We start from the raw sequence: 12,388 nt of genomic DNA on the forward strand, positions 1-12,388 counted from the left end.
TCAAACTATTAAAGAGAATTGGCCTTCCTGGATATTTGCTTCACGTTGACTTCTTGACTGTTTATCTGTCTGTGTGTGTTTATTTTGGAACGGGCCGAACGCCTCGGCAGATTAATAGATGCATCTATAGGCGCGCCGTCGACCCTCGGCAAGTGCACATTTATTTCTGTTGGAGCGGGCCGACGCCTCGGGTATGACTTGCGCATGCTTGAATTGCTGCCTGGAACTTGATTGAATTGTTATTGCCTTTCATGGGTTAAAGATATTCGGAATATATTTTTTTTTAAAAAAAAGGAAATTCTGGGAAATATTTCTTATAAAAGAATTAATTGACTATTTGTTTCCTTCTACTTGGACTAAAATCATGTTTATAGAATAAACCCACTGGTTAGCATATATATGTATTGAAGAAGAACCATTATTGGACTATTAGTAAGTGTCAGAGTTGACCATCTCGTCCCTACCCCTCCGGGATTAGGCAGGATACTTACTGAGTACACGTCGATTACGTACTCATACTACACTTCTGTGCATTTTTGTTGCACGGGTACATGATACTTTAGGCCTACTGGGCGCAGCAGCACGGACGATTCGGGGACTAGGTGAGTTGCAGTATGCGAGGCGACCCGTAGCTCTTTAAAGTCCCTTTCTAGTAACTGTATTTCTTTTCTGTCCATTGTATTCCGGACGGATGTAGTGTTGTATTTTATGTCTTTATCAGTAGTTGCTCATGCACTTGTGACACCGGATTTCTGGGATGGTTTCAGTAAATCCTTGTACTAATTACTATTATTTAAATTTGAATTCAAGCAATGATCTTATTTTATGTAAAACGGAAAGAAAAACCTTAGATTTTCAAAAGTAAGTGGTAATTTAGTTGGCTAGCCTGACAGCGGTGTCCGGCGCCATCACGACCCGTAGTAGATTTTGGGTCGTGACATCAAGGAATGAACATAGACATTAATTCGAATATTTCTTTTTGAGATATTAAAATATTATTTTTTCTGTCAATCCCCCACATATCTCAAAATGAATATTAAAATAAATATAGTGAACTAAAAATTTTGCTGGGTTTTCACAAATGAACATAATGCGTCGAATCTGGTGTCTCTTGGACTATGAACCAGACCTAGATAAAATAAGATTAAAATTACATAACAATTGGTGAAGTTTAGAACTTCTATTAACCAAGAATTCTTTTGTAAGTTTATTGTCTTATCTATCACATTACCCGCACACACTTTGTTGTTTATCGTGGTTTTGCTAATAGGCCATGTGCGCGCCTGGTTTTCATGAGTGCTATAGAAATTTTTGCCATAAATTTCATAGGAGCGGCCCACTCCACACTCATATAGGTCCATCCATCAAGTGTATTCTCAAGCACAATGGATTATTAGATTAAGAGTTTAATAACTCAGCCTCTCATTCCTTGCAGTCTTGCACTATATACACACACACCATAGGAATGTATATAATTTAATAGTGCACAATTTATCAACTAATGACTTGTTATTACCCATATGAACCTACTTCATGGGATCTGCAATCACATAGGTTGGGTTATCATCATAGTTGATATAACTCAAATTGGCAAAAGTTTCATCCCCCTCAATGTTTCAGATATTAATTTTCTTCCCAAAGGTTTAGTCAGAGGATCGGCCAAATTCACTTCAGACTTCACATAATCTATGGAAATAATTTCATCTCTCAGCAGCTGCTTTATCACATTATGTCTCAATCGGATATGTCTACTCTTCCCATTAAAGGATTTATTTTTAGCAATGGCTATTGCAACTTGGCAATCACAATGCATCGACACATAAGGTGTCGGTTTAATTCCTAGTGGAATACTTGCCAAAAGGTTCTTTAACCACGCGGCCTCATTGCCAGCCAATTCCAATACCACAAACTCAGATTCCATGGTAGATCTAGCTATATTGTTTGTTTAGTTGATTTCCATGCCACAACACCCCCACCGAGGGTGAACACATAACCACTAGTGGATTTTGTCTCATCTGAATCAGAGATCCAGTTAGCATCACTGTATCCTTCTAGTACAGTGGGAAATCCACTATATTTAATACCATAGTTCATGGTACCTCTCAAATATTTCATTACTCTTACTAATGCATTTCAATGATCATGACTTGGGTTTTGAGTATATCTACTCAATCTACACACAGCATATGCAATGTCAGATCTAGTAAAATTCATCAAATGCATTAGACTACCAATAACTTGAGCATATTTATTTTGATCTACAGCATCTCCCTTATTCTTTTTTAATTGACTACTAGCATCATAAGGAGTGCTTACAGGTACCACATCAAAATTATCAAATTTTTTAAGAATTCGTTCAACATAATGTTCTTGAGTCAACATCAAACTATTGCCATCTCTTATAATTTTCATGCCTAAAATAATACTAGCTTCTCCCATGTCTTTCATTTCAAAATTAGAAGACAAAGAAAAAATTAGTTTTATGTACCAAATCAAGGCTAGAACTAAAAATTAGCATGTCATCCACATAAAGGCAAATAATAACACATGTACCATCTACACATTTTGTATAAACACATTTATCTACTTCAATTGATGAAAAACCATCATTAATCATACTTGATCAAATTTTTCATGCCACTGTTTAGGTGTTTGCTTTAGACCATATAAAGATTTTAGCAATTTACATACTTTATTTTCTTGGCCAGACTCTATACAACCCTCAGGTTGCTCCATGTAAATTTCCTTTTCCAAATCACCATTTAAAAATGCAGTTTTAACATCCATTTGGTGAATAAAAAGTTTATAAATAGAAGCCAAGGCAAGTAAAATACGAATCGAGGAAATTCTAGTTAAATGAGCATAAGTGTCAAAATAATCAATATTTTGCTTTTGAGTAAAACCTTTTGCAACAAGTCTAGCTTTGTATTTATCAATGGAACCATCCGGATTGAGTTTCTTCTTAAAAATCCATTTACAACCAATGGGTTTAGCTCCCGGAGGTAAATAAACTAAAATCCAAGTTTTATTTTGTAAAATAAAATTTAATTCTACATCAATAGCTTCTTTCCAAAATGAGGCGTCATACGAAGAAATAGCTTCAGAATATGTTAAAGGATCATTATCCACAAGATAAGTATAAAAATCATTACCAAAAATTTTTCTTTCCTTGGTCTTTTGCTTCTTCTTAAATCCTCACTTTCAAATAATAAGGAAGAGTAGGATTTTTGCAGGGAATGATTGGTCCGTCAGAAAAGGAAAAAGGTGTGAAATTTGATTTCTTTCACTTTCATTTGATTCATTGTTAAGACGAGATATCCTTGTCTCCTTCCCACCAAGACAGAAAATTAACAAACGAGAAATCTAGTAAGCAGGATCAAAAAGAAAATTTTTTTTTCTCCAAGAATTTAGTTCAGGAGACAAGTAGAATCTTTTCATTCCATGATTCGATGAAATATCTTGAATTTTATGTTAAATTGCTAGGTGTATGTACATGTATCAATCAAGTGAATTTTGTTCTGATGGGATCAATTCAATAAAAGAAAAAAAGCAATTTGAGTCGGTCTTGAAACAATTCATTGCATTTTCTCCTAGACTTCCTAGGTAAATCCATTTTATTATTCAACAATGAGCCACTAGACACTATGTATCTACTGCATGTACTTATGCATATATACTTATGTTTATAATATTGTACATATAGATATTTTATCCACATAGTGAATAATTCCGGAATTAAATCAAAATGGCCCTTTTAACTCAGTGGTAGAGTAACGCCATGGTAAGGCGTAAGTCATCGGTTCAAATCCGATAAGGGGCTTTGTAAAAGTCCAATCTAGTAATTTTGAGTAATTGGAACATGTGAAATATTATCACTTGGCATAATATGAGCATCAGAAATTTTCTCAAATTTTAAAGAAAAAACATTTTCAAACAATTCAGCATTTTTTGTTTCAACAATAGTATTGTTTTCAAGTACATCACTTTTGACTACTAAAAATTTATATGTTGTACTGCTTTCAGCATACCCAATAAACATACAATAAGATGTTTTAGATCCTATTTTTCTTTTGTTAGGATCGGGTAACATAACTTTAGCAAGGCACCCCCACACTTTCAAATATTTCAAATTAGAGGGATAGCCTTTCCACAACTTATAAGGAGTTTTACCCGTTTCCTTATAAGAAATTCTATTTTGTAAATGACAAGCAGATAAAATGGCTTCACCCCAAAGATTATCCGGAGCACCAGAACTAACAAGCATGCTATTCATCATTTCCTTTAAGGTCCTATTTTTTCTTTCCGCTACACCATTTGATTGTGGAGAATATGGCGGTATTATCTCGTGATTTATGCCTTCTTTCTCGCAATAATCATTCAACAAAATAAATTTGCCATCTCTATCGAATCTAACTCTTTTTATTTTCTTATACAATTAATTTTCTACTTCATATTTATAAATTAAAAACTTATCAAAAGCTTCATCTTTATTTCTCAGCAAATAAACTTTTGTATATCTAGAAAAATCGTCTATAAAAGTAACATAATATTTTTTTCCTCCTCTAGTCATAGTTTGTCAAGTCTCCTAAATCAGTATGGATTAAACTTAATAATTCGGATTCTCTAAATACTGAAGCACATGATTTCTTAGTTTGTTTAGCTTCTGCACAAATTTCACACTTATCAATATTCGAAAAATTAATATTTTAAATAAGACCTTCAGAATGCATTTTCTTAATATAAGATAAACTAACATGTCCTAATCTAGCATGCCATAAATTAAAAGAATCAATCAAGTAAGCAGAAGAACTAGCATTTTCATTCATAACATTGAGTACAAATAAGTCATGGCTATAATAACCCTTGCCAACAAAATTTTTATTCTTGATCAACACGACCTTATCGGATTCAAAAGAAACTTTCACCCCCACTTTTCCTAATAATCCCACAGAGACCAAATTGGCTCAGATACTAGAAACATGCAACACGTCATTCAATGCCAAAGTTTTGCCAGATGTGAGTTTGAGAAGAACTTTGCCTTTTCCAAGAACTTGAGTAGTTCTTGAGTCACCAAGATAGACAACTTCTTCTCCTTCCTCAACTTGGTTGTAAGACACAAAGTCTTTTTGTTAGCACATATGTGCCTAGTGGCACCAGAATCTAACACTCAATATTTCACATTGGCCACAAGGTTCACTTGCGAAACAACCGCAACAATTATATCATCCACTTTGACTTCAGTCAAATTTACTTTAGCCTTAGTGGGATTGTCATTCCCAACCCTTTTTCGGCATTGAGCAACATAGTGGCCAGGTTTGCCACATACAAAGCAATTGCATTTTTCCTTGAAAGTTTGATTGTTGGTTTTGGGCTTATAATCATTTCTTTTATCATACATGTTACTTGATTTTCTCTGATGGTTGTTGTCCTCCACAAGGCTGCTTCTAGTAGCAATTTCTTTTCCTTTGTCAACAACAACGTGTTTGCGGTTAATATTATCTCCACCAAAAACCACAATTTTCGAAACATCGGGAAAAGATTTGGCACATGTAATTAGCGATGAAACAACAACAGAAATGTAGACGCAACGGGTGTAGTAGCATTAACAACAATAATAGCAGCGTTATTCTCCATAATAACAACGTGTAAATATCCTTAAGATTGTTGGAAAAAATTGGTGATTATGGAGAATAAATTTTTTAGCTTGAGGCGTGTTAAAGACACTGTCCTTAAGGATATTTCGCCCACACTGAAATAAATAATATTAGGCGTATCCCCCAGGATTCAACAAGCTCTTCTAGTATAACTAGGAGCAGAAATAACAAAGATTTATGAGAAGAAAACCCAGCACCAAAAAAAAAAAAGGAAAGAAAAGTTTTTAAGATGAAAACAGAAATATATATAGTCCAAACCAAATGGACTCTCTGATTGGAAACGTGCAAGCCATAATGGCTTTTCAAAGCAAAATGACTGTTACAAAGAAACAGACCTTTTCATTTGAGAATTAAAATGTTTTGAAACATCAATACAAAGACTAAATAGTCAGTTTACTATTGACAGAATAACGTCCAAAAAGCCATTAAGGCTTTAATTACAAAACGTAAAACCATTTAAGGCTACAAAATGTCAAACATTCAAATCTCATATATACATATAGGTATTCAAAATCTGTTTTAATATTTCAAAATTGTATTGAACAATCTGTTACAAATAATAAGAGTAATTTGTATAATAAAGAACAATTAATATTATATCAAGGAAAGAACAGAGACATTAATTTGAATATTTCTTTTTGAGATATTAAAATATTATTTTTTCTATGATGAAATGATTCATACAACCTGCTAGCTTAGCACATCGTGTCCAGTGTCCACTATCCACTCTCCATTTATATCATCTATTCACGTTTGTAAATGATTTCCTTTAAGATACAATTCTGTTTGTATCAAACGGAAACCGTACCGAAACTATACCGTACAAAAATAAAAAATATCGAACCATACCGAATTACTTTGGTACGGCATTTTGTATACGCAATTAATAAACTGAATATACCGAAATACCGAACCGAAATAAGTACCGAATTAATACCCACCCCTATTCACCACCGATGTGGGACAAGTCCCACATACTTTCCAACATTATAACAAACTATCCCTCAATAAATACCAATGCTCGAGTGGAACACAGGAAAAAGATAAGAAGGATACTACTACAATAACATCTCAACTTGCCAATAATGCTTATTTTATTGGCGTTGCACAGCATTTTCTTGTTGTAGCTTTTGGTGCAGATGATGATTTTAGCGAAAATTACTTCTCGAATTATTATGTAAAACTTGATGCATAAGACATTTATTTTATTAAGTCATGTTCACTACAAGGAATCGGACTTTTAGTGGCGACAAAAATCGCTACTAACGCATGAAACGTTCCTACTATACGCTTGTAGCGGCGACTTTCTGGTCGCTCATATAATACCGTTACTAAATATTTTGTGACGACTGCTGAAAGTCATCACAACAAGTGTAGTAACTACCCAATCACAAAATAGGTTTGAGGTAGTTCGCGACTACCTTTAGTTGCAGCTATTGTCGCCACAATACATGAGGTTTAGCAGAAATATTGATCGCCACAAATAGTAATTATTTTTTAGCAAGGTTTGGTCGCCCCTAAAACCTATTTTTTCATCAGATTTTAATTTTTTAAAAATAATTAAGCAGTGACAATATTTTTAATAATACTACACAAGTGTATTAGAGCAACTCATTAATGTAAGAAGTGACACCATTAAATCTCTTATCAAACAAAAAGATCAACGAACTTTTTATTAAAATTCAGAACATATAGAAATTGTCCATACACATGAAAGGCCCAAAAAAAATAAAAATAAAGAAGTAGAAAAAATAAAATATCTTCAAGCTCCTCCATGACTAGTAGCATGTCATCTTGAATAATATGGCCTCAGAATGCAATAACAAACTCTCATAAGAGAATAATATTGGTTGCTCTCCAAGCGCGGCTCCTGTTGTACATTCCATACGAAGGTACATTACTATCTTTTGCATACGTTGGACAGAGTGGTTACTACCTATAAAAGAAATTCAGGGATTTTTAAAAAATCGTAAATATATTTTAAGAAATTCAGAATAACAATGATAAATAAAATTACTTTATTTCATATGTAGCTGCCCAAACTATTAAAACTTATCAGCATATATCAACAACTGATGGTGCTTAATAACTGTTGATACCTAATTTTTTCCTATATTTTTCTATATATGCATAAATACCTTCAAAATAGCATATATATAAATTGATTTATATATATATNTATATATATATATATATATATATATATATATATATATATATATATATATAAAAGCATGCACAAGGTTTTATGATTTTTTCCATAATTTTAAGGATTTAAATTGATTTATTTCCTCTTCTTTTACTCATAAAAACCCCCAATAATGGCCCTCAAATTATTGGTGGGGTGATTTAGTCATTTAATTTATATATTTATGCCAAAATATGGTTAAAATATTTTTTGTGCATTTTTTATAATTGCATTTTGTATTTTTAAAGCTAAATTGCATATAATTGCAATATTATCCTTATTAGAGTATAATTATATTTATATGTGTAAAATTGGTCTCCTATATTTTTAAAATGTTAAATATCTATTTTAAATTATTTTGGTACGTAAAATTATTTTCCAAAAATTATTTATTATTTACTATATGTGGAAAATTGGCTATTTAAAAGATAGCAAGATTTAAATTTCAATTTCAGCCCAAATTAAACCCAACCCCAGCCCAATTTCATATTAAACTACTCGGCCCAAACCCTGAACCCGCCTACCCGACCCAGCACGAATTAAATCCCGGTCGTTGATCTCTCAGATCAACGGCCCGTATTAATCCCTTTCTTTTTCAATTCCAATGACCCCCTAACCCTATCTCATTTTCCAAATTCCGCCGCCTCTGTATTCTCTCATCTCTTGACCACTCAATCTAACCCTAGCTCCTCTCAACTGCCGACCTTCCTACTCCGGTCTTCTCCGTTGATCTCCCTTCAACTCCTAAGCCTCCAATGGCTCCTCTATTGCCACTGCCTCACCTTCTCTGAGGCCTTCAAGGGCCCTGGGCCACGTCGACTTGCATCTAGGGTTTGCCATCTGGTCTGTTCTTGGCTACTTCAGTATGATTTCAAGCAAAATCATGTTGTACTTGTTACGATCCTTGAGATTTTAGATAGGTTCTTTCATATCTTCTTGGGTTTCTTCTGAAAACCCTAATTTTTGCTTACATATCCTAGATATGTATGATTTTTAAACGATTTGAGTCTGTTTCTTTGATGTTTTACACTATCCTTGTAACTCTTTACAAGAGTCATAGATTTCAAAGTGTTTTCACGTTCTTCTCAAATTAGGGTTTTCGGAACTTCTTCTAAAACTTTGTTTACATCGATTCTTTATGTTTAGACTTCTATCTCTTGCATATTTTGACTGATTCTATGATTTTACTACTCTTCAACTTGCCTATGTTGAAAACCTAATTCCTTAGTTCTAATCTTGGTTTCTGAGTTTTGTTTTGATAACGTGTTCAGTTAATCTATATGTTTCTGTGATTCTGTGATTTTACTGTAATGACCCGGCCGGTCGTTTTTGGAATTTACGCCCCGATCCCCCATTTACTGCTTCCCCTAAGTTTATTTCTGCTATTTTGGTTGGCCGGGACGTTCGGTGTTAGGATACGGAGTGTTTTGGGACACTTAGTCCCAAAATGAGAGCTTAAGTGTTGAAAAATGGTCCGTAATCGGAACAGTGTGAAGACGACCTCGGAATGGAAATCCGATGGTTCCGTTAACTCCATTAGGTGATTTCGAGGTTGGGAGCGTGTTCGGAACGTATTTTGGAAGCTCGTAGCTCATTTAGGCTTGAAATGCCGAAGTTTGAATTTTTGAAGTTTCCGGTCCGATAGTGAAATTTTGATCTGAGGGTCGGAATGGAATTCCGAAAGTTTCTGTAGCACCGTCATGTCATTTGGGACGTGCGTGCAAAATTTCAGGTCAATCGGACGAGGTTTGGTTAGGTTTTTTATCGAAAACGTGTTTTGTTGGAATTTGAAGTTCTTAGGCTTGAATCCTTGATTAATTCATGTTTCCGGCATTGTTTTAGGTGGTTTAAGGATTGGTACAAGTTTGAATGAAGTTATGGGATATGTCCGTAGGTTTGGTTGAGGTCCCGGGGGCCTCGGGTGTGTTTCGGGTGCTCAACGGAGCACTTTGGAGTTGGAAAATGTTGCAGAAAATCCCTTCAGTTGTTGCAGAACCTTTCTTCATTGCGATCGCATCAATAACCATGCGATCGCGTAGTGCAATTCTGGAGGGGGACCAAACCCTTCTATGCGATCGCATAAGCTGTCCGCGATCGCACAGTTCAGCTTTCACCTCTTCTGCGATCGCAATACCTTGGCTGCGTTTGCATTGAACAATTTCTGGACCTTCCAATTTTACTCTTCTGCGATCGCATTACTCCTTATGCGTTTGCATAGACCATTTTCTGGGCTTCCCATTTTTTTCTCTATGCGATCGCATGCCTACTCCTGCGATCGCGTAGAACAAAATCCCTGGGCAGATATAAACATTTCAAAACGAGGGTTTAGCCATTTTTAACAAAACTCAAGCTAGAGAGCTCGGATTTGTGAGAAATTTCGAAGGTTTTTCAAGAGCAACGATTGGGTAACGATTTTCTACTCTCTTATGCTTATTACCCACTAATCTAATCACGAATTCATCTTCAAATCTCGGATTTTTGAATGAAAATTTGTAAAAGTTCATAGACCAAACTATTTGGTTTTGAGGGGGTATTTGACCTCCGATTTGGGAGATTTTTATATGGTTAGACTCGTGGGAGTACGAGGGTTCTGAAAATGTGAAAATTATTCGATTTCGAGACGTTGGCTGGAGGGGCATTTTGGTCATTTTACCTATTTTCGCACCCTAGCTTTAAATTTAATAGTGGAATCAGTTGTTTGCAATATTATTTACGATGCGTAATTGAATTGAATAGATTTGGGCCATTTGGAGTCAGATACTCGTGGCAAAGGCGCGGTTTCTAGTGATATTGAGCCGGTTCGAGGTAAGTGGCTTGTCTAACCTTGTGTGGGGGACCTTTCCCCTTAGGATTTTACTTGATATTTGAGTGCCTTGTGCGTGAGGTGACGAGCGCGTACTTGAGCCGATTGATGAAATCCCGTTTTTTTTTTACTTAAGCTATGGAAACTTAGTTCTTATCCTTATTTGCTTTGTTCTACTTGGAGATATGACTTATGCTAGATTAGGAAAAGCATGTTTAGCTGATTTGACTGCCTACTTGCTTAAATTATTTTGACTGCACTACGTGAAGCATGCTAGGCTAGTTCTATCCGTGTTCGTCTTTCGTACCTTATTCCTTGGTTTGTTTTCTGGCTGTGATTGCACATTTACATTGGGACTACGGATGTGGGATTCCGGTAGCTCCCCCTTGTTTGTTTACTTGGGACTACGGGTTCGATTCTCGGGAGATCCCCCTGTTGCGACCAAAAATACCCACGCAAGTGCACGTGATCGTCAAGTAATAGAGTAGTGAGTAGAGTATCGTTCCCTCGAAGACTTGTGATCAACTATTGACTGATTCAAACCCAATTACTTTACTTATTCAAGAGATGTGTCACAAAATAAAGATATATTTATTTCACTACCTAAATTATCAAGAAATAATCTAACTAAAGCAATTAACCAAACGAATAGCAGTTTCGAATAACACACAGTAGGAGAGGATATTCCAGGGTCACGGGCTAGTTAACAATCTTGTTGTGTCCTTAGCTTAAGATGACTAATCGATTTATCTGGGTTATTGATTGACAAGGTTTATATTACTCGTAAGAATCTGTCGAGTTCTTACTCGCCTGCTCAAGTTAACTCAATGCCTATATTTCTATGGAATTAAGATTAACAAGAACGCATTTACAATTCCTGTATTTTAACCAAGCAAGGCAAGTGGGTATATGTCTATCCCAATTGCAAATCCGTTCCCCGAGGCCCGGGTTCAAGAACCTGCTCTATTTAATCCTATATGCAACCTAGAATTCCCACTTTCGAGTTCAATTCTAGATTCATAGATAGTGTTTCACTGTTAGCTACTCAGCAAAACAATTAATAACAAAATTAAATAAACAACCCAATATGATGAACCAACTTTGTCAAATTAAACCTCAAACAACAACATTCATGTTTCACCCATGACCCTAGAACAATGGGTTTTAGACACTCATTTAGCCACTCATACTATTGTTCATCACAAGTATATTCAATTTCATCATAATTAACAAAAACGAAGAGAAGAAAAGAAAAACTTGATGATCCAATTTCCTCCTTGCCTCTTGCCTCTCTCTGTCTTGCTTTAGCCTATGAAAACCTTGACAAAAACTTCCTTGGGCGAGCTTGACCTTATATAGGTTAAGTGAATTTTTTTTCTCCAGATTTCCACTTTTGCCCCTAATGAACCATCGCCGGATTTTGGACTAGCGCTGCAGCGCATTTGACCGCGCATTTGGCCGCGCTAGTTTGCTGAGGTTCTGTCTTGGCCAAGCATTTATTAGCGCTGCAGCGCATTTGGGCGCGCTAGCCCAGTTGTGCTGTGGCCTTGATATTTTGCCTTGTCTTCAACTATACAAAACTCCGAGGGATCTTTGTTGCTCCAAAATGGTTCCAAATCGCATTTTCTAGCATAATATAAGCTTCTTACCCTGAGATATATACAATTCACAATTAGAGCCCATATTTCATCAATTAATCATTATATGACCTTGGAATATAATCAAGCGAAAGCATACATAATA

General features: G+C 35.3%; 1 non-coding gene across 1 annotated transcript; it reads left to right on the plus strand.

Annotated features, from left to right (window-relative positions):
• The first annotated feature begins 3,748 nt into the window (after positions 1–3,748).
• On the plus strand, positions 3,749–3,820 carry TRNAT-GGU. Its single transcript has one exon. It is a non-coding gene; the product is annotated as a tRNA-Thr (tRNA).
• Positions 3,821–12,388: the final 8,568 nt, after the last annotated feature.

This window comes from Nicotiana attenuata, unplaced genomic scaffold, assembly GCF_001879085.1.
Source record: "Nicotiana attenuata strain UT unplaced genomic scaffold, NIATTr2, whole genome shotgun sequence".
Classification (NCBI taxonomy): Eukaryota; Viridiplantae; Streptophyta; class Magnoliopsida; order Solanales; family Solanaceae; genus Nicotiana; species Nicotiana attenuata.